This window comes from Pseudophryne corroboree, chromosome 6, assembly GCF_028390025.1.
Source record: "Pseudophryne corroboree isolate aPseCor3 chromosome 6, aPseCor3.hap2, whole genome shotgun sequence".
Lineage (NCBI taxonomy): Eukaryota > Metazoa > Chordata > Amphibia > Anura > Myobatrachidae > Pseudophryne > Pseudophryne corroboree.
The window spans coordinates 687987925-688015324 of NC_086449.1; the positions used below are offsets into that span (position 1 = coordinate 687987925).

General features: G+C 45.8%; 21 non-coding genes across 21 annotated transcripts; 17 read left to right on the forward strand and 4 right to left on the reverse strand.

Annotated features, from left to right (window-relative positions):
* Positions 1 to 4614: 4614 nt before the first annotated feature.
* Positions 4615 to 4730, reverse strand: LOC134938677 (U5 spliceosomal RNA). Its single transcript, XR_010181188.1, has one exon. It is a non-coding gene; the product is annotated as a U5 spliceosomal RNA (small nuclear RNA).
* Positions 4731 to 5005: 275 nt separating this feature from the next.
* Positions 5006 to 5121, reverse strand: LOC134938641 (U5 spliceosomal RNA). Its single transcript, XR_010181159.1, has one exon. It is a non-coding gene; the product is annotated as a U5 spliceosomal RNA (small nuclear RNA).
* A 286-nt stretch (positions 5122 to 5407) lies between these two features.
* Positions 5408 to 5523, reverse strand: LOC134938655 (U5 spliceosomal RNA). Its single transcript, XR_010181171.1, has one exon. It is a non-coding gene; the product is annotated as a U5 spliceosomal RNA (small nuclear RNA).
* Positions 5524 to 5793: 270 nt separating this feature from the next.
* On the reverse strand, positions 5794 to 5909 carry LOC134938654 (U5 spliceosomal RNA). The gene has a single exon (XR_010181170.1). It is a non-coding gene; the product is annotated as a U5 spliceosomal RNA (small nuclear RNA).
* Positions 5910 to 6053: 144 nt separating this feature from the next.
* On the forward strand, positions 6054 to 6217 carry LOC134937931 (U1 spliceosomal RNA). Its single transcript, XR_010180616.1, has one exon. It is a non-coding gene; the product is annotated as a U1 spliceosomal RNA (small nuclear RNA).
* Positions 6218 to 13104: 6887 nt separating this feature from the next.
* Positions 13105 to 13268, forward strand: LOC134937992 (U1 spliceosomal RNA). Its single transcript, XR_010180669.1, has one exon. It is a non-coding gene; the product is annotated as a U1 spliceosomal RNA (small nuclear RNA).
* Positions 13269 to 13420: 152 nt separating this feature from the next.
* On the forward strand, positions 13421 to 13583 carry LOC134938029 (U1 spliceosomal RNA). Its single transcript, XR_010180699.1, has one exon. It is a non-coding gene; the product is annotated as a U1 spliceosomal RNA (small nuclear RNA).
* A 670-nt stretch (positions 13584 to 14253) lies between these two features.
* On the forward strand, positions 14254 to 14418 carry LOC134938059 (U1 spliceosomal RNA). Its single transcript, XR_010180722.1, has one exon. It is a non-coding gene; the product is annotated as a U1 spliceosomal RNA (small nuclear RNA).
* A 149-nt stretch (positions 14419 to 14567) lies between these two features.
* LOC134938090 (U1 spliceosomal RNA) lies at positions 14568 to 14730 on the forward strand. The gene has a single exon (XR_010180741.1). It is a non-coding gene; the product is annotated as a U1 spliceosomal RNA (small nuclear RNA).
* Positions 14731 to 15404: 674 nt separating this feature from the next.
* LOC134938009 (U1 spliceosomal RNA) lies at positions 15405 to 15568 on the forward strand. The gene has a single exon (XR_010180682.1). It is a non-coding gene; the product is annotated as a U1 spliceosomal RNA (small nuclear RNA).
* A 152-nt stretch (positions 15569 to 15720) lies between these two features.
* On the forward strand, positions 15721 to 15883 carry LOC134938054 (U1 spliceosomal RNA). The gene has a single exon (XR_010180718.1). It is a non-coding gene; the product is annotated as a U1 spliceosomal RNA (small nuclear RNA).
* Positions 15884 to 16557: 674 nt separating this feature from the next.
* On the forward strand, positions 16558 to 16721 carry LOC134937994 (U1 spliceosomal RNA). The gene has a single exon (XR_010180670.1). It is a non-coding gene; the product is annotated as a U1 spliceosomal RNA (small nuclear RNA).
* A 152-nt stretch (positions 16722 to 16873) lies between these two features.
* LOC134938037 (U1 spliceosomal RNA) lies at positions 16874 to 17036 on the forward strand. The gene has a single exon (XR_010180704.1). It is a non-coding gene; the product is annotated as a U1 spliceosomal RNA (small nuclear RNA).
* Positions 17037 to 17710: 674 nt separating this feature from the next.
* On the forward strand, positions 17711 to 17875 carry LOC134938036 (U1 spliceosomal RNA). Its single transcript, XR_010180703.1, has one exon. It is a non-coding gene; the product is annotated as a U1 spliceosomal RNA (small nuclear RNA).
* A 149-nt stretch (positions 17876 to 18024) lies between these two features.
* Positions 18025 to 18187, forward strand: LOC134938092 (U1 spliceosomal RNA). Its single transcript, XR_010180742.1, has one exon. It is a non-coding gene; the product is annotated as a U1 spliceosomal RNA (small nuclear RNA).
* Positions 18188 to 18861: 674 nt separating this feature from the next.
* LOC134938010 (U1 spliceosomal RNA) lies at positions 18862 to 19025 on the forward strand. The gene has a single exon (XR_010180683.1). It is a non-coding gene; the product is annotated as a U1 spliceosomal RNA (small nuclear RNA).
* Positions 19026 to 19177: 152 nt separating this feature from the next.
* Positions 19178 to 19340, forward strand: LOC134938056 (U1 spliceosomal RNA). The gene has a single exon (XR_010180719.1). It is a non-coding gene; the product is annotated as a U1 spliceosomal RNA (small nuclear RNA).
* Positions 19341 to 20014: 674 nt separating this feature from the next.
* On the forward strand, positions 20015 to 20178 carry LOC134937996 (U1 spliceosomal RNA). The gene has a single exon (XR_010180671.1). It is a non-coding gene; the product is annotated as a U1 spliceosomal RNA (small nuclear RNA).
* A 152-nt stretch (positions 20179 to 20330) lies between these two features.
* LOC134938038 (U1 spliceosomal RNA) lies at positions 20331 to 20493 on the forward strand. Its single transcript, XR_010180705.1, has one exon. It is a non-coding gene; the product is annotated as a U1 spliceosomal RNA (small nuclear RNA).
* A 674-nt stretch (positions 20494 to 21167) lies between these two features.
* Positions 21168 to 21331, forward strand: LOC134938014 (U1 spliceosomal RNA). The gene has a single exon (XR_010180687.1). It is a non-coding gene; the product is annotated as a U1 spliceosomal RNA (small nuclear RNA).
* A 152-nt stretch (positions 21332 to 21483) lies between these two features.
* LOC134938125 (U1 spliceosomal RNA) lies at positions 21484 to 21646 on the forward strand. The gene has a single exon (XR_010180766.1). It is a non-coding gene; the product is annotated as a U1 spliceosomal RNA (small nuclear RNA).
* Positions 21647 to 27400: the final 5754 nt, after the last annotated feature.

Consider the following 27400-nt stretch of genomic DNA (forward strand, 5'->3'; position numbering starts at 1 on the left):
GTGTGTGACTGACCTTAGGAAGAAACTGGAGCCTCCGCTGCAGTGACCCAGCAACCAGGGCACGGGAGTATACAGCGCCGCTGGGAGTGATGAAGCTGCAGTAAAGATGTCTATTAGACCTAGCCTGCTGCAGCCCTTGTAGATTCTCATAAAACAAGTTCTTCTTTTCTTGTCAAAATTAATAGCTAAGAATAGGCTGCCTGAGGCAGGCCCCTGTTAAGTGGCCTGCTACTGAAGGCACCAACTACAAACTGAGCTCCCTGTTCATGGAAGCGGGGTTATAGAGGAGGATGCGCTGAGCATCTTGGGAACAGTCAAAAGCTTTGAGCCGGTTGGTGCCTCAGATCAAGATCCTACTCTACACCCCAATGTGAATCCTTGTGGAGTCCAGTGTACCCCACAGAAGAAATTAATGTGTCACACCCATTGGCAGCAACCTTAGAATAGCTGCTGACGGGCACAATTGAGAAAGGAAGGGGGGGGGGGACATTTGAATCCAGCACATAGATGCAATTCAAATATGTAATTTGTACCTTCCTATTTTAAAATATAATGGATGAACCTCACCCTGTGAGAACAATCTTCATGATCAAGAGATCTCATATGCAAAATAAGTATGAGTTGGGATAGGGCTGGGGAGGGTGGCTGCCCGGGCAGCCCCTCCCCCGTCAAGTTAAGGAGATTCAACTGAGGACGCACAAGGGAACTCTCGTCTGGGGACAACAACTGCAGGGAGACCACATCTGTTCAGATGAACATGGGAGGGTGGAAGGCTGCCTAATATTGAAGCACCATCAAATATCAAACCATATGCAACAACTAGTACAAGCATTCCTGGGGGAAGGTCTGCAGAAGACGGATTTGCATACGGTGATGTCATCCAAGATGTGGGCCAAAGTTGGCTGGAACCCTCATCTGCATATGAAAAGAGAAAAGGGGCATGCAGGGCATGGCGGCCTTTTGCGGTGCTTGGATGACCCCTAGTTCGCATTAAACACCCCCACCCTCCTTTGGTGTGTGGCTCATGTTGGCCATGCCCCATCCCCTGAAGCATTCAAGCTGATTTCTTGCAGCAGCTGGGCACTGTAACAGCTCCAGAGCTGTTCTGTAAGGCAAGTAAAAGGGTGTGGGCCCTGCAGCACCACCTGTAGTTCGCATTGTGCGTTGGAAGGCACAAAGTAAGCAGACGGGAGGAGAAGTCAGGATAGTGCGCAAGGGCATCCTTTTCTCTTAGTCCGTAGAGGATGCTGGGGTCACATTAAGAACCATGGGGTATAGACGGGATCCGCAAGAGACATGGGCACTTTAAGACTTTCAAAGGGTGTAAACTGGCTCCTCCCTCTATGCCCCTCCTCCAGACTCCAGTTATAGGAACTGTGCCCAGGGAGACGGACATTTCGAGGAAAGGATTTATTGTTAAACTAAGGTGAGCATCTTACCAAATCACACTTTAAGCATGCCGCAGAACGTGGCATTCAACAGAACACAAGCCAACGGCATGAACAATTGCAGCAAAAAGCTGACCAGAACCATAACATAACATGTGTATAACCACAAGTAATAACTGCAGACACAGTATGGACTGGGACGGGTGCCCAGCATCCTCTACGGACTAAGAGAAAAGGATTTTCCGGTAGGTATTAAAATCCTATTTTCTCATACGACCTAGAGGATGCTGGGGTCACATTAAGAACCATGGGGTTATACCAAAGCTCTTGAACGGGTGGGAGAGTGCGTACGACTCTGCAGCACCGAATGACCCAACTTGAGGTTATCATCAGCCAAGGTATCAAACTTGTAAAACTTAGCAAAAGTGTTTACTAAATAGCTGCTCGGCAAAGTTGCAATGCCGAGACTCCCCGACCAGCTGCCCAGGATGAACCCACCTTTCTAGTAGAATGGGTCTTCACCTAATTCAGTAACGGCAATCCTGCCATGGAATGAGCATGCTGAATCTTACCACAGATCCAGCGCATAATGGTCTACATGGAAGCAGGACACCCAATCCTGTTGGGAGCATACAGGACAAACAGAGCCTCTGTTTTCCTAATCTGAACCGTTCTGGTGACATAAATTTTCAAAGTTCTGACCACAGCCAGAGACTTTGACTCAACGAAGGTGTCAGTGGCCAAAGGCACCATGTGGAAAGATGAACCACCTTCGGCAGAAATTGTTGACGTGTCCTCAATTCTGCTCTATCTTCATGAAAGATCAAATAAAGGCTCTTGTGATACTGCATGGTTTGTACTGTTTTCCATGTGCTCCCAGATCTTTCAAGCAAGTAGCATGGTCAAGAAAGTTCTGTTTGAAAAGAAACAACATTTACTGTCATTGTTATAGAATTTGGGAGAAAAAACAAGAAGAAATCTGCACTGTTGACGCACTGGACAGAATGAATGAATCATAAAATATAACCTTTATTAAGTATGTATTAAAATTGGATAAATATTAATATTATTATCCCAAACTGCAGTGAAACATAAAGGTTAAAATCACAGAACTAACATACATGTGCATAAGAAGAATAAAGAGATGTGAAAAAAAGGTTTAAAAAGCGTGTCCGTGTGTGATTATTTTTGAAGGCACAACCCTGGCGGGGTTGTTTATATAGATATATATGTTGCTAATAATCACTTTCTAGCGTAATGTTATTAAATAGCTGTTAGTATCTATGTCGTCAGGTACCACTGGGTCGTATCCTATATACTCCCTTCACTCAATAGGGGTTACCTCCCGGGAAGCCATCCCCATTGGCGAATTTGTGGGGGTGATTGAGTATAACCGGTAAGCTAACCTCCAATTTGTGGGGTGCTTAGGTAGATGGGGATCACTTATTTCTCTGTGTCCCCTAAGACTATATTCCTAAATTCAATACCACAGGGGGATAGCTTTCTATATCGGATAAGGAATCACTTGATAGGGAAATCTCTATGCATCATGGAAAGATCATATTTATTAATATCCAAACTAAAAAAATGATGAATAGCTTTAATTTAGCTGTTTAGATATAGTTAATTGGCGAGATATACCAACAGGTGCGGTTGCCTTAAGGAATATGGCAATTCCAATATAAATAGCAGCCCTCCTTCATATAATCAGCCAGATCTTATTAAATCTGGTCCAGATATAGCCGTTCAGATATACTTAATTGACAACATATATCAATCGGTGGGGTTGCCTTAAGGAATATAGCAATTCCAATTCTCATATAAATAGCAACCTTCCTTCATATATTCAGCCAGATCTTATTTAATCTGATCTAGGCGTAGGCAATAATGCTTTCCTTAGAGGTATAGCCACCTCAATTCTTATTAGGAAGCAAAGTGTCTGTCATAATGGTTTATCCAATTCATCTAAGAAATAATATATTCCATGTGTCAGAGATTCATTACTCTCTATTTACACTGTTAAAGAGTTAATTCTTATTATGTTACAGTGTAATGAAATTATCATATAGGGAGATGTGGCAATTCCATGTGCTATATATATAATAACCCTTAGTGGTCCAGATTCCACAATGAGGAATTTTCTTATAAACCGCTGAAACACACAGCTGTTTGACTGACTTCCAAATATATCTATCTCACTTTGTAACAGTCTTATGATAGAGAAACTGTTACATATTCGGTCACTTAGTTATCTAAAGGTAAACAGACTCAGTGTGAGGGTAATATAATATATCAAATGCGCTGTCAATAATCGTGGTAACTGGTGTAATAATGTGGTATATTGAGTATGCTAGTAAGGCATATAACTGCTCTCCAGCCTTTAAGTGTTACCAATCAATTTGTTACACTGTAAAGGATTTATGGTGTCCTGTTAGGACATGCAGCTGCTAGGCTGACTCAAAGATTTATCCATTTGTAACAATTATGTAACAGTTATATACATGTTACTGGTATTACATAGAAATAGTATGACACAGGCCAGCAGTCCCATGTGTCTAGATTCCACAATAGGAGATTTTCTTTGTCTTATAAACTGCTGGAACACACAGCTGCTAGACTGACTTCAAATATATATATTACTTTGTAACAGTCTTATAGTAAAGAGACTGTTACACACTGTCATTTAGTTATCTCAAGGTTAGCAGATTCTGTGTGAGGATAGTGTTCTGTTAGAACATGCAGCTGCTAGGCTGACTCATAGAAAATGTATCCATTTGTAACAAATGACACATACAGCATTAAATTAATATCTATAGCAGCCCATGTGACATCTCTACTCTTATCATAATTGTCTGGTTATTGCCAATCTGGACAGCAGGAGTGATATATATTCACTAGTCCCAATATCCCATCATATAAATATACCCACACTGATATACTTTCTTATCAAGAGTTATTAGTAGCTATCTGTATGCACTTTAGACATTGTAATTGCTAAGTGACATCATATCTAGTGTATTCCTTTCTTATAGCTCAGCTTCTATTCCCTATTAGTGGAGACTAACAGCTAACATCATAATCATATATTTTTGTTTTATAACATTTCACATGAGTCAAATACACGCGGACACGCCGTGCCCTACACGTGTGTTTCACTGCATCTATGGCAACTTACATTAAAGCTAACAAGAAAGCACACTCGTTCTGTCTTTAAACTGATAAAAGAAACCCCAATAATATGGGGCATGCAAAAATTGAGATAAAACTCAGTTTTGCTCCTCTCCACGGAAATCTTTAATAAAAGGCGAAATATTTGTTAGTTCTGAAGAGAAACCAGAGCATGACCAAGATTCCACCTGTCGCCTGAGTGCCATGCCAGCAGTTCTCATTGAGCTCAAAGTGAGCACCCAATTTGAAAGAAAGAAAGCAGATTTCTCACCAGGCTTCCCCTAGCTATAAACATGGTTTGTACTCTTTTCCATGTGTTCCCAGATCTTTCAAGCAATTAGTATAGTCAAGAAAGTTCTGTTTGAAAAGAAACAAACATTTACTGTCATTTCTATGCAAATGAGCTTACATTAAAGCACACTCGTTCTATCTTTAAACAGATAAAATAAAACCCCAATAAGATGGGGCATGCAAAATTTGAGATAAAACTCAGTTTTGCTCCTCTCCACGGAAATCTTTAGTAAAAGGCGAAAGATTTGTTCGTTCTGAAGAGAAACCAGAGCATGACCAAGATTCCACCTGTCGCCTGAGTGCCATGCCAGCAGTCCTCATTCAGCTCAAAGTGAGCACCCAATTTGAAAGAAAGAAAGCAGATTTCTCACCAGGCTTCCCCTTGCTATAAGCATGGTTTGTACTCTTTTCCATGTGCTCCCAGATCTTTCAAGCAAGTAGCATGGTCAAGAAAGTTCTGTTTGAAAAGAAACAGACATTTACTGTCATTGTTATACAAATAAACTTACATTAAAGCCAACAAGAAAGCACACTCGTTCTGTCTTTAAACTGATAAAAGAAACCCCAATAATATGGGGCATGCAAAAATTGAGATAAAACTCAGTTTTGCTCCTCTCCACGGAAATCTTTAATAAAAGGCGAAAGATTTGTTCATTCTGAAGAGAAACCAGAGCATGACCAAGATTCCACCTGTCGCCTGAGTGCCATGCCAGCAGTCCTCATTCAGATCAAAGTGAGCGCCCAATTTGAAAGAAAGCAGATTTCTCACCTGGCTTCTCCTTGCTATAAGCATGGTTTGTACTGTATTCCATGTGCTCCCAGATCTTTCAAGCAAGTAGCATGGTCAAGAAAGTTCTGTTTGAAAAGAAACAAACATTTACTGTAATTTCTATGCAAATGAGCTTTCATTAAAGCACACTCATTCTATCTTTAAACCGATAAAAGAAAATCCAAAAAGATGGGGCATGCAAAAATTGAGGTAAAACTCAGTTTTGCTCCTCTCCACGGAAATCTTTAGTAAAAGGCGAAAGATTTGTTCGTTCTGAAGAGAAACCAGAGCATGACCAAGATTTTCATCTGAAAATATGTGTTCTCCCTGCAGTTGTTGTCCCCAGATGAGAGTTCCCTTGTGCTGCCTCAGCTGAATCTCCTTTACTTGACAGAGATGTGCCTGAGCAGCGGCCCTCCCCAGCCCTATCCCAAATCATACTTATTTTGCATAGGAGATACCATGGTCATGAAGATTGTTCTCCCAGGGTGAGGTTCATTCATTGCATTCTGGGTATGCTGACCCCTGTGATTTCCCCAAATGTGGGAAACTCGACTGCATTATTTGTGGTAGTGGGGGACTGTGTTTGTGCTTTCCTCTGGTCAGCTCTGGTAAAAGTCAGATTTCTTTGTCTCATATCTTCCTCTAGCCTTGTTCTTCTTTCGAGAGTTCCCTTGTGCTGCCTCAGTTGGATCTCCTTCACTTGACAGGGGGTGCCCGAGCAGCAATCCTCCACAGCTCTAGCCCAACTCCTACTTACCTGCCAGGTGAGATACTATGATCTTCACTGTTAGGGCAATCAGGATGTGGAATTCCCTGCCAGGGAAGGTGGTAATGGCGGACTCTGTAATTGGATTTAAAAAAGGAATGGATACATTTCTGAATGAAAAAGCTATCTAAGGTTATAATACTTAAAATATCAACATGGTTAATCCGGGGGTAACATGAGTTATAGTAGCTAACTAGTCATAAAACATTATTCAGCAAGTATGTAGAATCATCACAACTTAAAACAGGTTGAACACGATGGGCAATTTGCCTCTATTCAACCTCAAAAACTATGTTACTATATGTTACTATATTACTATGTTACTGTAGTATACAGAAAACCAAAATGCAATGAACAGTGATAGTGAGCACTGATGAGGATACTAGAACTGACACTGAGCAGCAAGATGCAGCACTGGACTATTAGTAATGTACTGTAGTATGCTGAGCACCACAATGCAGCACAAGACAATGAGCAGTGATACTGAGCACTGATGAGGATACTACTGAGAACTGACACTGAGCAGGAGAGACACACTACTAGTATTACTGAGCAGCAATAAGTAATCACTGATACTGAGCACTGATATTGAGATTTCCACTGAGAGAACATAGCCACGTCCATTCCGCTCTCTCTTCAATGCACGAGTAAAAATGGCGGCAACGCGCAGCTCTTTATATGGAATCCGAATCTCGCGAGAATCCGACAGCGGGATGATGACATTTTCCCTTGTTCAGGTTTTCCGAGTCAGGCGGGAACAACCGAGCCTGCCTCGGACCAGTGTAAACAACGTGGAGTTCGTGGGGAATTCGGTTCTCGGAGAACCGAACCCGCTCCTCTCTACCTTATACCAATCAATTTTTTTATTTTCAATCTAAGCCCCTGCAGTTTTCTGTAAGCATCTGCTTCGCTGTGATGATCAACAAGTCACAAGGGCAAACACTCAGGGCTTGAGGCGTAGATCTTAGGACCAGCTGCTACAAGCATGGCAGAGGTGTCACTATCACTGGTGACACCCAGAGAGGTGGCGAGGGAGATTGTAATGCAGTGCGCGCAGATAAGCAGCGCAATGGTAAAAAGGAGGCATGGTTTCATAGGTAGGGGCGTGGCCTGGTGGCCTGAATCTACATTTTGTTGCTCCGGGTGTCCCGGGGGTTGGGGGCTGCACCCGGGGACTAGTGTGTGAGCGGTGCTGGCTCCTGCACAGTGAAAGGGCATGGCCACCCAGCATGACGCCTCCCTTCTTGACCATGCTGTTATTGCAGTCGCACTGCAGTTCAGCGTGATCATAAAACATGGTGTAGCCTCCTGCTGGTGCAGACTGTATGTGCGCGCAGGAAGCCGCCACCATTTTTGTGATCACAGCGGCTGAATGTGATGTCATACAGCCGCTGTGACCACGCCCCCTGTGTCTCCTCCGTTGCAGACCCCATTTTGAAGCCTTGCCCCCGCACCGCTCCATCCCTGACTTGGAAATGGAGTGTTGCTGACCCACCTATCCCCCCCCGCCCCGATTGACAGGCAGAGGCGATCGCATTCTCTGCGGGGTGCCACAGAAAATGCAGGCACATGCGTATGCTCTTAGCAATTTTTGCAGTTGGATCGCTTATTGTGATTGCAATCCAACCTGAATCAGGCCCTATTACCTATCACAATGCGCTGCGGGCAGTACAAAATTGGGTTAATATAGGAGAAAACCCCCCAGACCTGTGCTCCTTAACTGTACCTGGTGGCTAGTGGAGCGGCTGCCCAGTAATCAGTGTCCACGCCAGTGCGCACACGGTCCACCCCCTACGGCCACGCTCCCCTTCATCAGCGGCCTCGTGATCCGGAAGGGTGGTGTGTGTGTGACTGACCTTAGGATGAAACCGGACCCTCCGCTGCAGTGACCCAGCAACCAGAGCACGGGAGTATACAGCGCCGCTGGGAGTGATGAAGCTGCAGTAAAGATGTCTATTAGACCTAGCCTGCTGCAGCCCTTGTAGATTCTCATAAAACAAGTTCTTCTTTTCTTGTCAAAATTTATAGCTAAGAATAGGCTGCCTGAGGCAGGCCCCTGTTAAGTGGCCTGCTACTGAAGGCACCAACTACAAACTGAGCTCCCTGTTCATGTCCGCTCGAGGAGTGATGAATTATAGATACATTTCCGCACTCGCCAATTTGTTAGATAATATCACTGAAATGTATGATGACACGTTTAGATACACTGGAAGAGAACTTCAAGCTTATAAAACAGAACTGGTACAGCATAGAATGGTTCTTAATTACCTCACAGCAGTGACAGGCGGATATTGTGTTACATTGGCAACACAGTACGGCGTGAAGTGTTGCACGTATATCACAAATAGCACCGAGGATCCGGTAGAGGTCATAGACCAAAAGATGGACGATATTCTCCAATTAAAGTGGGAATTTCACCGAAAACACAATCTCACTCTTGCTGCTGTAGGTAATGAGCTGACTGGTTGGGTGTCATGGTTGAACCCGCGAAATTGGTTCTCTGGTTTAGGAGACTGGGCTCAAGGAGTCATAATGGATGTTGGGAAGTTTCTACTATGTATCTTAGGTGTCGTTATATCGATTGGATTGATATTTAGATGCGGGCAGGCTTTAATGAGTTGCAAACAAAGTACCAGAGTGATGAGTTTGAGGAGTGAGGAAACTGTAATTAACCTGGATTTGATTTACGACCCAACGATAGAAACAATGATGTGATGAAAATGCGATTTCTACGGTCCGTTTCTTTCACCTGTTTTTCTGGTTTTTCTCCAAGATAACAAGACCCCCTTGGACGAGGAAGTTGATGAGACGCTATACAGACAACGGATGGACCAAAGAAGGAGTTTTGACCACTTGAGATATGGACATTTGATGAACTTTGCCATGGATCCCCAGTTTCCCTAGAATTCTTAAAATTACGCTAGCCCAACATTTTTTGTAAATCTAATGGCATTGACAAAGCTTATTGCTCACGCCTAATGAGCAAAACAGCACAAAGAAGACGACTTTCAACTGATACCGAACAAAACTTCAACCGACAGATGTACATTAACCTGACATAGAATACCACCGCATTTACCGTAATTATGTCTTTTCTTAATTTCTACAACCCTCAGGTAATGACACACATAGTATAGGGAATACAGGCACAGATATCAGCAATCACATATTCCCCCATTCATGTATCATCAACTAAAATGTGCTCCCCATTTTGTTCAAAATCCGAAAAGAGCTCGGTAAAGTTTGACAGCCCATCCACAGACCCGTACCACGGGATAAGAAGGAATTCAAATGTATACTTCGCAATACCTCGAAGCTTGATTTACAACCTGTACGGCACGATGATACATGACCCCCCAAACATGGACTCATACACACATGCTTCTGCTATCACACTAGGTCATACCCTCTTCACACCTACTCCTCTCTCCTCCCTCACCCAACCATGGAAATGAATTAACCCCTGACATATATTTTTCTCCTTTTGAAATGTTTTAGAAGGTGGCAGTTATTATTGACTGCCAAAGGGTGGACTGTCAAAGTCAGAAAAATATCTCTATACACACTGCCATATTTGCACCTCACACTGGTCCACACTGCGCATGCGTGCGCTCTCCCGTGAAGGCGCATACCCGCTGTTGCGTACACCCGCTGGTGCACGGTATGCGTATTTACGGTAAAGTTTGTGTAGTCGTAGCGTGCGACTCAATCGTTACATATTTTCACTAATAATGTATTTTGTAGATCATGGTCCCTTTGATAGATTCTGAAAGTTTGGTTAATATAGAATGTTTATGAACAAAGGAATCCCTCTTTGTTTGATACGAAGGGTCAGATAGGAGTAATACAGTGGTGTTTAGTATCCATCGGAAGAATATTTAATTAGAAATATTCCGGTGTTGGTTTGAAGCAGATCAATCGCTCGTGCGAATAGTTATGGACATAAGAAGTTTATGAACATTTACTTTATTTGCACTTTATTACCCATGCGGCGGGAAACCCAGTTTCCCTCCCACCTGAGCAGTTGGAAATAGTCACAGCCCACCTGTATGAATCAACCTATGACCTTTTGTTATAATGCGAAGCCGAATTCCTGTGTCCAATGAACAATGAGATTGTAGGGACCATTGAATTGTATTGTGTGTGGGGCATAAATAGCAGGCCGACCATATCCAACTTCACTCTCTTCAACGGTTCTCATTGCTGATAATCGGGAGCTGGATATCGAGGCGCATGCGATCGTTCCCCTTGTGCGTAAGTTCTCTCCGTAATCATTCTGTCTTACTGTTGTTATGCACACCAGTGCCTGCAGGAAAGTACTGGTGTCAGGACTGTTATGCACTCCAGTGCCTGCAGGAATGTACTGGTGTTTGAACTGTTATGCAAAACAAATGGACTCACAGACAGACTAGGGAATATGACATAACGTACACAGAAGGTGGTAGGGTAACAAAATACACACAACGTGAACAGAGAAGCCCAGAGGCTAAGGAACTGGGTATCTCCCTTGTATTAGAACTGCTCAGATGTGAAAAGCAAGATGTTGTGTTTTAATACATAGAAAACCCGAAATGCTGTTGCTAAGGGCAACAGCAAAACCCTAAAGGGTTACCAACGGGTGTGGCAGTAAACTCCTTGGTCAGAGATGGAATGATAGACACAAGGAGATTCTCCACAATCCTAATTCTCACTTGCAGTGCACAGGTTCGGTTTACTGCCACTAAACTGACCCCTGACACCTAGCACAGTGAGACAGGATTAGACAGGCAAGTCTTAGAATACAGCCGCAAACTTGCTAAGTTCACAGAGTAGTAACAGAACCCCAGCAAGCTAAACGACTGACTCCAGTCTTACTGCTAGGTCTGGATTGGCAGAGTGTAATACCAAATCCCCAGGCCTATTTGCAGTAAGCAACAAACAAATACAAAGCTACACAGTACTGGCTAACTTTCAGAAACTGACTAACCAACAAAGATTCAGCAGCATCTGCTTACCCTGAAAAGAGGCCTTATAAAGCAGGTGCTGTCCACGCCCCACTCAGACCTCACAAACTGTGAGCACAAAAACCAGCACCGGATCCCCTGCCATGCACAGAGCCTATAACCACTGCACAGCAAAAGACCCGAACCGGAGTATCAGCTGCGCTCAGGTTACTCCGCTAGCACTTGTCTCCCGGTTGCCATGACGACGTGGCAGCACAGGGCAGGAGACCCTAACAACTGTGAGCCATTTCTCTCTCTCCCTCTCTTCTCTTTCTCTCGTATTTTTCCCTTGATTAGACTTAATTGTATTGTATTGTATTTCCTGTGTAGTTATCTGGTTAGTTGGTTTATGTTATATTGTAGTGTATGCTTTGTACTGTGATTCTTTTTGCAAGTATAATAGTCATAATACATATAATAGGTTTCGGACCCTAAGCCCAGGTATCTGTGTATTCTTTTTAGTGTTAAGTATTCCCTGAGCGTCGGTGACGCTCAAGCAGCTTTGTAGTTAATCAGGTTACACAAGGTTGCACTTACACTTTGTCTCTACACTAAGGTTTGCTGTGTACATTGCCAAAGGTATAGATATAAAGGTTTAACGTTGTGAGCGTCTGCATCGCTGGTGATCTCCTCGTGGTCCCGAGCGCTGCTACGCTATAGCGAATCATTACGATAAGTCCACAGCCGATAGTCTGCCTGCCTGCGATCACTTGGCCGTGAGTGAACGTGACGCCTGAGCGTCTCGATCACGGCTAAGCGATCGATACGCAACTTGCGTACCCTTACGGTACTTCTTACGTAGATAGCGTACATTGTTCTTAGACCTCATAAAGGGTTATATACACGATAAATATTTAGCTTTATCACTTGACAGGGGGGTGCCCGAGCAGCGACCCTCCCCAGCTCTAGCCCAACTCCTACTTACCTGCCAGGTGAGATACTATGATCATGAAGGTGCTTCTCCCAGGGCAAGGCTCACCCATTGCACTCTGATTTCCCCAAATGTGGGAAGCTTGACTGCATAATTTGTGTTTCCCCTGGTCGGCTCTCGTATAATTCAGATCTCTTTGTCTCAGGTCTCTCTCCAGCCTAGTTTGCTGTCTGTTTCCACTTCTTTTTTCATGAGCCCCTCCCTTTTATACCCTTGTGCACTATCCTGACTTCTCCTCCTGTCTGCTTACTTTGTGCCTTCCAATGCACAATGCAAACTACAGGTAGTGCTGCAGGGCCCACACCCTTTTACTTGCCGTACAGAGCAGCTCTGGAGCTGTTACAGTGCCCAGCTGCTGCAAGAAATCAGCTTGAATGCTTCAGGGGCTGGGGCATAGCCAACATGAGCCCCACACCGAAGGAGGGTGGAGGTGTTTAATGTGAACTAGGGGTCATCCAAGCGCCGCAAAAGGCCGCCATGCCCTGCACGCCCCTTTTCTCTTTTCATATGCAGACGAGGGTTGAAGCCAACTTTGACCCACTGCTTGGATGACATCACCGTATGCAAATCCATCTGCTGCAGGCCTTCCCCCAGGAATGCTTGCACTAGTTGTTGCATTTGGTTTGTTGTTTGGGGGTGCTTCAGTATTAGGCAGCCTTCTGCCCTCCCATGTTCATCTGAAAATATGTGTTCTCCCTGCAGTTGTTGTCCCCAGATGAGAGTTCCCTTGTGCTGCCTCAGTTGAATCTCCTTTACTTGACAGAGATGTGCCTGAGCAGCGGCCCTCCCCAGCCCTATCCCAAATCATACTTATTTTGCATAGGAGATACCATGGTCATGAAGATTGTTCTCCCACGGTGAGGTTCATTCATTGCATTCTGGGTATGCTGACCCCTGTGATTTCCCCAAATGTGGGAAACTCGACTGCTTTATTTGTGGTAGTGGGGGACTGTGTTTGTGCTTTCCTCTGGTCAGCTCTGGTAAAAGTCAGATTTCTTTGTCTCAGATCTTCCTTTAGCCTTGTTCTTCTTTCGAGAGTTCCCTTGTGCTGCCTCAGTTGGATCTCCTTCACTTGACAGGGGGGTACCCGAGCAGCGACCCTCCCCAGCTCTAGCCCAACTTCTACTTACCTGGCAGGTGAGATACTATGATCATGTAGGTGCTTCTCCCAGGGCAAGGCTCACCCATTGCACTCTGGGTGTGCTGCTCCTGCGATTTCCCCAAATGTGGGAAACTTGACTGCATAATTTGTGTTTCCCCTGGTCGGCTCTCGTATAATTCAGATCTCTTTGTCTCAGGTCTCTCTCCAGCCTAGTTTGCTGTCTGTTTCAACTTCTCTTTTCTTGAGCCGCTCCCTTCTATGCCCTTGCGCACTATCCTGACTTCTCCCGTCTGCTTACTTTGTGCCTTCCAATGCACAATGCAAACTACAGGTAGTGCTGCAGGGCCCACACCCTTTTACTTGCCGTTCAGAGCAGCTCTGGAGCTGTTACAGTGCCCAGCTGCTGCAATAAATCAGCTTGAATGCTTCAGGGGATGGGGCATGGCCAACATGAGCCCCACACCAAAGGAGGGTGGGGTGTTTAATGCGAACTAGGGGTCATCCAAGCACCGCAAAAGGCCGCCATGCCCTGCACGCCCCTTTTCTCTTTTCATATGCAGATGAGGGTTGAAGCCAACTTTGACCCACTGCTTGGATGACATCACCGTATGCAAATCCGTCTTCTGCAGAACTTCCCCCAGGAATGCTTGCACTAGTTGTTGCATTTGGTTTGTTGTTTGGGGGTGCTTCAGTATTAGGCAGCCTTCTGCCCTCCCATGTTCATCTGAAAATATGTGTTCTCCCTGCAGTTGTTGTCCCCAGATGAGAGTTCCCTTGTGCTGCCTCAGTTGAATCTCCTTTACTTGACAGAGATGTGCATGAGCAGCGGCCCTCCCCAGCCCTATCCCAAATCATACTTATTTTGCATAGGAGATACCATGGTCATGAAGATTACTCTCCCAGGGTGAGGTTCATTCATTGCATTCTGGGTATGCTGACCCCTGTGATTTCCCCAAATGTGGGAAACGCGACTGCTTTATTTGTTGGTAGTGGGGGACTGTGTTTGTGTTTTCCTCTGACCTCTGGTAAAAGTCAGATTTCTTTGTTTCAGATCTTCCTCTAGCCTTGTTCTTCTTTCGAGAGTTTCCTTGTGCTGCCTCAGTTGGATCTCCTTCACTTGACAGGGGGGTGCCCGAGCAGCGACCCTCCCCAGCTCTAGCCCAACTCCTACTTACCTGCCAGGTGAGATACTATGATCATGAAGGTGCTTCTCCCAGGGCAAGGCTCACCTATTGCACTCTGGGTGTGCTGCCCCTGCGATTTCCCCAAATGTGGGAAACTTGACTGCATAATTTGTGTTTCCCCTGGTCAGGTCTCGTATAATTCAGATCTCTTTGTCTCAGGTCTCTCTCCTGCCTAGTTTGCTGTCTGTTTCCACTTCTCTTTTCTTGAGCCGCTCCCTTCTATGCCCTTGCGCACTATCCTGACTTCTCCTCCTTTCTGCTTACTTTGTGCCTTCCAACGCACAATGCGAACTACAGGTAGTGCTGCAGGGCCCACACCCTTTTACTTGCCTTACAGAGCAGCTCTGGAGCTGTTACAGTGCCCAGCTGCTGCAAGAAATCAGCTTGAATGCTTCAGGGGCTGGGGCATAGCCAACATGAGCCCCACACCGAAGGAGGGTGGAGGTGTTTAATGCAAACTAGGGGTCAGCCAAGTGCCGCAAAAGGCCACCATGCCCTGCACGCCCCTTTTCTCTTTTCATATGCAGACGAGGGTTGAAGCCAACTTTGACCCACTGCTTGGATGACATCACCATATGCAAATCTATCTGCTGCAGGCCTTCCCCCAGGAATGCTTGCACTAGTTGTTGCATTTGGTTTGTTGTTTGGGGGTGCTTCAGTATTAGGCAGCCTTCTGCCCTCCCATGTTCATCTGAAAATATGTGTTCTCCCTGCAGTTGTTGTCCCCAGATGAGAGTTCCCTTGTGCTGCCTCAGTTGAATCTCCTTTACTTGACAGAGATGTGCCTGAGCAGCGGCCCTCCCCAGCCATATCCCAAATCATACTTATTTTGCATAGGAGATACCATTGTTATGAAGATTGTTCTCCCAGGGTGCGGTTCATTCATTGCACTCTGGGTATGCTGACCCCTGTGATTTCCCCAAATGTGGGAAACTCGACTGCATTGTTTGTGGTAGTGGTGGACTGTGTTTGTGCTTTCCTCTGGTCAGCTCTGGTAAAAGTCAGATTTCTTTGTCTCAGATCTTCCTCTAGCCTTGTTCTTCTTTCGAGAGTTCCCTTGTGCTGCCTCAGTTGGATCTCCTTCACTTGACAGGGGGGTGCCCGAGCAGCGACCCTCCCCAGCTCTAGCCCAACTCCTACTTACCTGCCAGGTGAGATACTATGATCATGAAGGTGCTTCTCCCAGGGCAAGGCTCACCCATTGCACTCTGGGTGTGCTGCTCCTGCGATTTCCCCAAATGTGGGAAACTTGACTGCATAATTTGTGTTTCCCCTGGTCAGGTCTCGTATAATTCAGATCTCTTTGTCTCAGGTCTCTCTCCAGCCTAGTTTGCTGTCTGTTTCCACTTCTCTTTTCTTGAGCCGCTCCCTTCTATGCCCTTGCGCACTATCCTGACTTCTCCTCCTTTCTGCTTACTTTGTGCCTTCCAACGCACAATGCGAACTACAGGTAGTGCTGCAGGGCCCACACCCTTTTACTTGCCTTACAGAGCAGCTCTGGAGCTGTTACAGTGCCCAGCTGCTGCAAGAAATCAGCTTGAATGCTTCAGGGGCTGGGGCATAGCCAACATGAGCCCCACACCGAAGGAGGGTGGAGGTGTTTAATGCAAACTAGGGGTCAGCCAAGTGCCGCAAAAGGCCACCATGCCCTGCACGCCCCTTTTCTCTTTTCATATGCAGACGAGGGTTGAAGCCAACTTTGACCCACTGCTTGGATGACATCACCATATGCAAATCTATCTGCTGCAGGCCTTCCCCCAGGAATGCTTGCACTAGTTGTTGCATTTGGTTTGTTGTTTGGGGGTGCTTCAGTATTAGGCAGCCTTCTGCCCTCCCATGTTCATCTGAAAATATGTGTTCTCCCTGCAGTTGTTGTCCCCAGATGAGAGTTCCCTTGTGCTGCCTCAGTTGAATCTCCTTTACTTGACAGAGATGTGCCTGAGCAGCGGCCCTCCCCAGCCATATCCCAAATCATACTTATTTTGCATAGGAGATACCATTGTTATGAAGATTGTTCTCCCAGGGTGCGGTTCATTCATTGCACTCTGGGTATGCTGACCCCTGTGATTTCCCCAAATGTGGGAAACTCGACTGCATTATTTGTGGTAGTGGTGGACTGTGTTTGTGCTTTCCTCTGGTCAGCTCTGGTAAAAGTCAGATTTCTTTGTCTCAGATCTTCCTCTAGCCTTGTTCTTCTTTCGAGAGTTCCTTTGTGCTGCCTCAGTTGGATCTCCTTCACTTGACAGGGGGGTGCCCGAGCAGCGACCCTCCCCAGCTCTAGCCCAACTCCTACTTACCTGCCAGGTGAGATATTATGATCATGAAGGTGCTTCTCCCAGGGCAAGGCTCACCCATTGCACTCTGGGTGTGCTGCCCCTGCAATTTCCCCAAATGTGGGAAACTTGACTGCATAATTTGTGTTTCCCCTGGTCGGCTCTCGTATAATTCAGATCTCTTTGTCTCAGGTCTCTCTCCAGCCTAGTTTGCTGTCTGTTTCCACTTCTCTTTTCTTGAGCCCCTCCCTTCTATACCCTTGTGCACTATCCTGACTTCTCCTCCCGTCTGCTTACTTTGTGCCTTCCAATGCACAATGCAAACTACAGGTAGTGCTGCAGGGCCCACACCCTTTTACTTGCCTTACAGAGCAGCTCTGGAGCTGTTACAGTGCCCAGCTGCTGCAAGAAATCAGCTTGAATGCTTCATGGGATGGGGCATGGCCAACATGAGCCCCACACCAAAGGAGGGTGGGGGTGTTTAATGCGATCTAGGGGTCATTCAAGCAGCGCAAAAGGCCGCCATGCCCTGCACGCCCCTTTTCTCTTTTCATATGCAGATGAGGGTTGAAGCCAACTTTGACCCACTGCTTGGATAACATCACCATATGCAAATCCATCTGCTGCAGGCCTTCCCCCAGGAATGCTTGCACTAGTTGTTGCATTTGGTTTGTTGTTTGGGGGTGCTTCAGTATTAGGCAGCCTTCTGCCCTCCCATGTTCATCTGAAAATATGTGTTCTCCCTGCAGTTGTTGTCCCCAGATGAGAGTTCCCTTGTGCTGCCTCAGTTGAATTTCCTTTACTTGACAGAGATGTGCCTGAGCAGCGGCCCTCCCCAGCCCTATCCCAAATCATACTTATTTTGCATAGGAGACACCATGGTCATGAAGATTGTTCACCCAGGGTGAGGTTCATTCATTGCATTCTGGGTATGCTGACCCCTGTGATTTCCCCAAATGTGGGAAACGCGACTGCTTTATTTGTTGGTAGTGGGGGACTGTGTTTGTGTTTTCCTCTGACCTCTGGTAAAAGTCAGATTTCTTTGTTTCAGATCTTCCTCTAGCCTTGTTCTTCTTTCGAGAGTTTCCTTGTGCTGCCTCAGTTGGATCTCCTTCACTTGACAGGGGGGTGCCCGAGCAGCGACCCTCCCCAGCTCTAGCCCAACTCCTACTTACCTGCCAGGTGAGATACTATGATCATGAAGGTGCTTCTCCCAGGGCAAGGCTCACCTATTGCACTCTGGGTGTGCTGCCCCTGCGATTTCCCCAAATGTGGGAAACTTGACTGCATAATTTGTGTTTCCCCTGGTCAGGTCTCGTATAATTCAGATCTCTTTGTCTCAGGTCTCTCTCCTGCCTAGTTTGCTGTCTGTTTCCACTTCTCTTTTCTTGAGCCGCTCCCTTCTATGCCCTTGCGCACTATCCTGACTTCTCCTCCTTTCTGCTTACTTTGTGCCTTCCAACGCACAATGCGAACTACAGGTAGTGCTGCAGGGCCCACACCCTTTTACTTGCCTTACAGAGCAGCTCTGGAGCTGTTACAGTGCCCAGCTGCTGCAAGAAATCAGCTTGAATGCTTCAGGGGCTGGGGCATAGCCAACATGAGCCCCACACCGAAGGAGGGTGGAGGTGTTTAATGCAAACTAGGGGTCAGCCAAGTGCCGCAAAAGGCCACCATGCCCTGCACGCCCCTTTTCTCTTTTCATATGCAGACGAGGGTTGAAGCCAACTTTGACCCACTGCTTGGATGACATCACCATATGCAAATCTATCTGCTGCAGGCCTTCCCCCAGGAATGCTTGCACTAGTTGTTGCATTTGGTTTGTTGTTTGGGGGTGCTTCAGTATTAGGCAGCCTTCTGCCCTCCCATGTTCATCTGAAAATATGTGTTCTCCCTGCAGTTGTTGTCCCCAGATGAGAGTTCCCTTGTGCTGCCTCAGTTGAATCTCCTTTACTTGACAGAGATGTGCCTGAGCAGCGGCCCTCCCCAGCCATATCCCAAATCATACTTATTTTGCATAGGAGATACCATTGTTATGAAGATTGTTCTCCCAGGGTGCGGTTCATTCATTGCACTCTGGGTATGCTGACCCCTGTGATTTCCCCAAATGTGGGAAACTCGACTGCATTGTTTGTGGTAGTGGTGGACTGTGTTTGTGCTTTCCTCTGGTCAGCTCTGGTAAAAGTCAGATTTCTTTGTCTCAGATCTTCCTCTAGCCTTGTTCTTCTTTCGAGAGTTCCCTTGTGCTGCCTCAGTTGGATCTCCTTCACTTGACAGGGGGGTGCCCGAGCAGCGACCCTCCCCAGCTCTAGCCCAACTCCTACTTACCTGCCAGGTGAGATACTATGATCATGAAGGTGCTTCTCCCAGGGCAAGGCTCACCCATTGCACTCTGGGTGTGCTGCTCCTGCGATTTCCCCAAATGTGGGAAACTTGACTGCATAATTTGTGTTTCCCCTGGTCAGGTCTCGTATAATTCAGATCTCTTTGTCTCAGGTCTCTCTCCAGCCTAGTTTGCTGTCTGTTTCCACTTCTCTTTTCTTGAGCCGCTCCCTTCTATGCCCTTGCGCACTATCCTGACTTCTCCTCCTTTCTGCTTACTTTGTGCCTTCCAACGCACAATGCGAACTACAGGTAGTGCTGCAGGGCCCACACCCTTTTACTTGCCTTACAGAGCAGCTCTGGAGCTGTTACAGTGCCCAGCTGCTGCAAGAAATCAGCTTGAATGCTTCAGGGGCTGGGGCATAGCCAACATGAGCCCCACACCGAAGGAGGGTGGAGGTGTTTAATGCAAACTAGGGGTCAGCCAAGTGCCGCAAAAGGCCACCATGCCCTGCACGCCCCTTTTCTCTTTTCATATGCAGACGAGGGTTGAAGCCAACTTTGACCCACTGCTTGGATGACATCACCATATGCAAATCTATCTGCTGCAGGCCTTCCCCCAGGAATGCTTGCACTAGTTGTTGCATTTGGTTTGTTGTTTGGGGGTGCTTCAGTATTAGGCAGCCTTCTGCCCTCCCATGTTCATCTGAAAATATGTGTTCTCCCTGCAGTTGTTGTCCCCAGATGAGAGTTCCCTTGTGCTGCCTCAGTTGAATCTCCTTTACTTGACAGAGATGTGCCTGAGCAGCGGCCCTCCCCAGCCATATCCCAAATCATACTTATTTTGCATAGGAGATACCATTGTTATGAAGATTGTTCTCCCAGGGTGCGGTTCATTCATTGCACTCTGGGTATGCTGACCCCTGTGATTTCCCCAAATGTGGGAAACTCGACTGCATTATTTGTGGTAGTGGTGGACTGTGTTTGTGCTTTCCTCTGGTCAGCTCTGGTAAAAGTCAGATTTCTTTGTCTCAGATCTTCCTCTAGCCTTGTTCTTCTTTCGAGAGTTCCTTTGTGCTGCCTCAGTTGGATCTCCTTCACTTGACAGGGGGGTGCCCGAGCAGCGACCCTCCCCAGCTCTAGCCCAACTCCTACTTACCTGCCAGGTGAGATATTATGATCATGAAGGTGCTTCTCCCAGGGCAAGGCTCACCCATTGCACTCTGGGTGTGCTGCCCCTGCAATTTCCCCAAATGTGGGAAACTTGACTGCATAATTTGTGTTTCCCCTGGTCGGCTCTCGTATAATTCAGATCTCTTTGTCTCAGGTCTCTCTCCAGCCTAGTTTGCTGTCTGTTTCCACTTCTCTTTTCTTGAGCCCCTCCCTTCTATACCCTTGTGCACTATCCTGACTTCTCCTCCCGTCTGCTTACTTTGTGCCTTCCAATGCACAATGCAAACTACAGGTAGTGCTGCAGGGCCCACACCCTTTTACTTGCCTTACAGAGCAGCTCTGGAGCTGTTACAGTGCCCAGCTGCTGCAAGAAATCAGCTTGAATGCTTCATGGGATGGGGCATGGCCAACATGAGCCCCACACCAAAGGAGGGTGGGGGTGTTTAATGCGATCTAGGGGTCATTCAAGCAGCGCAAAAGGCCGCCATGCCCTGCACGCCCCTTTTCTCTTTTCATATGCAGATGAGGGTTGAAGCCAACTTTGACCCACTGCTTGGATAACATCACCATATGCAAATCCATCTGCTGCAGGCCTTCCCCCAGGAATGCTTGCACTAGTTGTTGCATTTGGTTTGTTGTTTGGGGGTGCTTCAGTATTAGGCAGCCTTCTGCCCTCCCATGTTCATCTGAAAATATGTGTTCTCCCTGCAGTTGTTGTCCCCAGATGAGAGTTCCCTTGTGCTGCCTCAGTTGAATTTCCTTTACTTGACAGAGATGTGCCTGAGCAGCGGCCCTCCCCAGCCCTATCCCAAATCATACTTATTTTGCATAGGAGACACCATGGTCATGAAGATTGTTCACCCAGGGTGAGGTTCATTCATTGCATTCTGGGTATGCTGACCCCTGTGATTTCCCCAAATGTGGGAAACTCGCCTGCATTATTTGTGGTAGTGGGGGACTGTGTTTGTGTTTTCCGCTGGTCAGCTCTGGTAAAAGTCAGATTTCTTTGTCTCAGATCTTCCTCTAGCCTTGTTCTTCTTTCGAGAGTTCCATTGTGCTGCCTCAGTTGGATCTCCTTCACTTGACAGGGGGGTGCCCGAGCAGCGACCCTCCCCAGCTCTAGCCCAACTCCTACTTACCTGCCAGGTGAGATACTATGATCTTGAAGGTGCTTCTCCCAGGGCAAGGCTCACCCATTGCACTCTGGCTGTGCTGCCCCTGCGATTTCCCCTAATGTGGGAAACTTGACTGCATAATTTGTGTTTCCCCTGGTCGGCTCTCGTATAATTCAGATCTCTTTGTCTCAGGTCTCTCTCCAGCCTAGTTTGCTGTCTGTTTCCACTTCTCTTTTCTTGAGCCGCTCCCTTCTATGCCCTTGCGCACTATCCTGACTTCTCCCGTCTGCTTACTTTGTGCCTTCCAACGCACAATGCGAACTACAGGTAGTGCTGCAGGGCCCACACCCTTTTATTTGCCTTACAGAGCAGCTCTGGAGCTGTTACAGTGCCCAGCTGCTGCAAGAAATCAGCTTGAATGCTTCAGGGGCTGGGGCATAGTCAACATGAGCCCCACACCGAAGGAGGGTGGAGGTGTTTAATGCGAACTAGGGGTCATCCAAGCGCCGCAAAAGGCCGCCATGCCCTGCATAACCCTTTTCTCTTTTCATATGCAGATGAGGGTTCCAGCCAACTTTGGCCCACTGCTTGGATGACATCACCCTATGCAAATTCGTCTCCTGCAGACCTTCCCCCAGGAATGCTTGTACTAGTTATTGCATATGGTTTGATATTTGATGGTGCTTCAGAATTAGGCAGCCTTCCGCCCTCCCATGTTCATCTGAAAAGATGTGGTCTCCCTGCAGTTGTTGTCCCCAGACGAGAGTTCCCTTGTGCTTCCTCAGTTGAATCTCCTTAACTTGACGGGGGAGGGGCTGCCTGAGCAGCCACCCTCCCCAGCCCTATCCCAACTCATACTTATTTTGCATATGAGATCTCTATATCATGAAGATTGTTCTCACAGGGTGAGGTTCATCCATTATATTTTAAAATAGGAAGGTTCAAATTACATATTTGAATTGCATCTATGTGCTGGATTCAAATGTCCCCCCCCCCCCCTTCCTTTCTCAATTGTGCCCGTCAGCAGCTATTCTAAGGTTGCTGCCAATGGGTGTGACACATTAATTTCTTCTGTGGGGTACACTGGACTCCACAAGGATTCACATTGGGGTGTAGAGTAGGATCTTGATCTGAGGCACCAACCGGCTCAAAGCTTTTGACTGTTCCCAAGATGCTCAGCGCATTCTCCTCTATAACCCCGCTTCCATGAACAGGGAGCTCAGTTTGTAGTTGTTGCCTTCAGTAGCAGGCCACTTAACAGGGGCCTGCCTCAAGCAGCCTATTCTTAGCTATTAATTTTGACAAGAAAAGAAGAACTTTTTTTATGAGAATCTACAAGGGCTGCAGCAGGCTAGGTCTAATAGACATCTTTACTGCAGCTTCATCACTCCCAGCGGCACTGTATACTCCCGTGCCCTGGTTGCTGGGTCACTGCAGCGGAGGCTCCGGTTTCTTCCTAAGGTCAGTCACACACAATGTAACACCCCGGTATAACAAGTGTGTAAACTATGTGGAACAGGTCAGGGATTCCTTGATGGACTATTCCTCCTTCAGCAGCAGCTCTTCTCTATTCCTGGCAGAGAGGCAAGGTTTCCCCAGACACAAAGAAAGGCAGGCAGGGCTTTGTATGAAAGAATAAATGGTTTACCACATAACTCAGAAAAGGAACTGATTACAGTAGGGAAGGGAAAGATTTGATTCAAGCAACTTAAACACAGACACCATATACACTTTAAGTCATTACACAAATGGTAATATAACTAAATCTGAGATTAATACTATGTTGCTTAGTAATAGAAATCAACTTATGCAGACAATATTTAAGTCCCAGATAACATTGGTGTCACTGCATGGAGTCTCTATGTGCACGTTGGGGCCCGGTTATGTTGTTACATAGTTATATGCAGCTATTGTCTCCTTTAGCTGTGAACAAAATATTGTAGCTCTGTGTAGTAAAGATGATTGTTTAAAACAAACTGGAGCTGCTTCCCATGTAAATCGCTGCATAGGTATAGTAAATATAGGATAATGTCCTTTGCAGTGGAGTAGGTTTCAGTATAAATATGGATTTATCTCACCCAGTCAATAGATGTTTCTGAGGCAGTTTCCCCTCAGATGTAGGCCAGTCAGCATTGGTATAAAGGCTTTATACTCTCCTGTCTCTGACACTTGCTGTGCACTCTCTTGGCTGAGAGTGTCATGGCGTTCTTACTTGTTAATTGCTGCACTTCCACTGCTGTATTTTGCACTACTGCTTACTCTCTCATGCAATTTTCAGCTTATTTGTCTCCCCTCTCTCAGCTGCTCATCTCTGCGTAATGGCGTCGCCAGCTCTTTCCTCACCATGGCTCCAACTGACTTCTCAAACTGCTGTTCAATTTTCTTTTAAATAAACTTTATTTAAAATGGCACAGGCAACTACACTGTTGTCAAAAATGTCCTTGTTGTTATGGGATATCACACGTGCCCCCCCCCAAAACATGCGTGTCCTCACGCATTTTGGTTTTATCCCTATATAAACTTCTCACTATATCCAGTCACATTCATTAGTGAACACAGATTATGTCTGAAACATTAACATTTATCAACATTTTTAACATCAGTATCTGATAGGTATAATTCCTTTTGTGCTATAGTACATTAACACATGCTCCTGGAGCAATCGGTTGAAATCTGGACAGTATATGGTCTTGAAAAGTTTGTCTAGGAAACCTCAACCCCCCTGCCATGGATGAGTATTGAACTCTTTCTAAACTGTCTTTGGGACATGCTGTACAAAACTGCAGCTGACTATGGTGGTTTTCTGTTTTGCAAGCCCTAGTCTTCTTGCCTCCTTGTCGGTGACAAACCACCTTAGTCTGCTGTAAATACATTTTATGAGCCTCTTCCATTCCATCTTGGGATTCAGTATCACAGCTGGTTTGGGACAATGGATTCTGGAGAGAAAGAGGCAGCAAGGTTCTTCTTACAGAACAGGTTGGACAGTTTCGGCACCATCTCTTGATGTCTTCCCTCATTTCAACCCAAAAGAACTTTTTCCAGATGCTTGTTTCCATCCTTTTGCACCCAGGGTGACCTGACTTGTCATGATATTCTTCAAGCACATAACAAGCACTTTGTCTTGGAATTACAAGTTGACTGATCCTATAATGAGTATTAGGATCCACACTACATCGAACCAACTGTCCTTTCTCTTCAAACAGCCTTTCTCGCTGTCTCAACAACTTCAGGAGTTCTGGCGAGGATTCTTGCCTTTGTCGCTTGGTCAGGTATTTCCCAATCTTCAGTAAGGCTTTGAGGTGTCTTATCATCTGACTTTTATCTTGCAGGTGGTCAAAACTGGTTCCTTGAATAGGTTGCTCACAGTTTCTAGAACTGGATGCTATATTATTCATGCCTAACATTGAAGCATTCTTTCGGATAATCTGGACACTGGAGATGGGCATTTCTATCATTATTTGGCTAGCCTTATTTTTTTCATGTTCCTCTCTTACAGATAATTCTGTTATCATTCTTCCCTTTTGTTTGGCTATCCCAGGTTGAAGGCCTTGTTTCTCCTGGAGCTTGTCAGTTTGAAACTCTCCTTGGAGTGCTGCTACGAGCTCCTCACAGCAGTTCCGCAACACATTCATGCCCACTATCACTGGAGGCAATCCATCATCTTGGGCAGTGGTGATGATGAAGCCTTGCTGTGGTAGCACTGTTCGTCCGATTTGAATTTCAGCTTCCCAGTATCCTTTGCAAGGGATGCAGTGCCCATTGCTTGCAATCGGGTTTATCAATGTGGAAGTTGACGGAAACATCTGTTCCTCAGTCCAATGCTGCTCAAACTGTGTTGCTTGTATTGTGGTCACTTGTGATCCAGTGTCTAAGAGAGCGGGCATTGAGACTCCATTGATGCAAACATGAACCACCGGGCATTGGCTAACATAACGGGTTAACCACATGAATTTGGAGTTTAAATGATCTGGCTGCTCAAATTCTCTCTTAATTTGTCCGCTTCCTTCACAGCTTTGAAAAATGGGTCGCCTTTGGGAGGCAAAGTGGTTGGAAAAAAGTGTCTCACTGTTTCTATGTAGGTCCCATTGGGAACTGTTCAGTGGTCTCCTCTCCTGGCACCATTCCATTTCTTCATGGAGCAGTGCCTGCTGTCTCTTCAGAATCTGCAGGTCTCTGCGCATCTCTGTCACACCACGTGTCAGTTCAGCCAGCAGACTTCGTAACTCACTAGAAGAGTCAAATATGCATGTCTTTGAACATGGCACTGTCACTCCTTTTACTGTAGGTGGGTAAGTAGCTCCTTTAAAACTTGACTCCTGGGCATCAGAATTCTCTTGATACCGTGGCATCTCTGGAATAGACTCTTGTGGAACAGCCCCTGAAGTAAGACTGGAGCCTAGAACTTTAATCGCAGCCTCTTTAAAATCCAGGAATGTGCTTCCAGGCTTCTGCAATCTCAATAGTCGCAGCTGAGTTTTTACAAATTCGCCCCTTGCACCTTCAGTGAACTGGTCCAATAACATTTTCTCTTTGTCATGCACTTCCTCAGGGTCTGCTTGCTGAACATCTCTGAGTGCTTCCTGCAAGCTGAGGGCATAGCCCCGTAGTGACTCTCCTGGTTGTTGCTTTCGAGCAAAGAAGTGCATTTTAAGTTCTGACACTGTCCTTGTGTCAAATGTGGTAGCAAGCCTGTTGAGGATCTGGTCCACAGTCTTCTTCTCTTCAGTAGGCCAGGAAGTAACCTCTCTAAGTGCAAGCCCTTTAAACTGTCCCATCAAGATCTCCACCTTTTGCTGCTCTTTCAGCGGGTACAGACGAAACAAAGACTGCAGTAGTATCCTCATCAGTTTATTTTTGTCAATTACCATTTTAATAATCGGGTAAAGAAAATTAAGTGGATTTTTGAAAGAAAACAATACTGTCAATATACTATTAAAACAAATTAAAATGGTAAAAGTTATTGTACTTTAAGTAAAAATAAAAGAGCAAAAATATCAATCCCAGTTTTGGATTACTTTAATTAACAAAAAAAAATGCATATAGCAGAGGATAGTTTCAATCTGCCTACCTCTGGGCTATGGACCCAGCATGCTTCCATTACAGTACTCTGCTGCACATGTAATTGCAAGAGATCCTGAAGCACTCACTCATCATGGGAAAGTACCAATGTGTTTCTTCATTGGTTGATGGAAGAAACATCTTACAAAAACTCTCCAGATTATTGACTATTTAAAGTTTTTCTTGGAAACGTTCTAGATGAATGCTTATCAGCCTTTGTCAGTATGTACTTTTGCAAAGTGTCGCTGTGGCGCAATCAGTTAGTGTGTACGGCTATTAACCAAAAGGTTGGTGGTTCAATCCCACCCAGGGACGTAATTGACCTTGTTATCAGATTTTGGTGATCTTTAAGTAGACAAGTCAAAATTTCAAAAACCCCTGTTATGGTGTAGGGTACCTGGCCTTCTCTGATGTAATCAGAGTTAGATTTGATTCAGTGATTTTATAAAAACAGCTAGGAAGCACAATTTAGCAGTGGTTTGCAGAGAAAAAGAAATATGCTGGCAAAAAAATCCAATTGAGTGATTAAACAGCTCTTCATTTTCTGGCTTTACTTTTATGCTAACAAATTTGTTCTCTGAAAAGTGTCCACAAAGCCAAATATCTGATCAACATCTTTGTAGGGATGGTTTTTCACCTATTACTAAATTAAACTTTCTTCATTGGAAAGGCAGCAAGATGCATCCTCATTTCAATATCTACTGAAATAATACAGGTTGACACCAGGAAACATTAACGCCACTGCATCCTTGCTGCTTTCTCATGTGGAAGTCTGTTTAATGTGAAAACAAGGTGATATCTAATTAGCACACAGGTAAGGAATTAGGAAAATCTTTATTTAAGGGTGAAGATGTTTCTCACAAAATCGTTGCCCC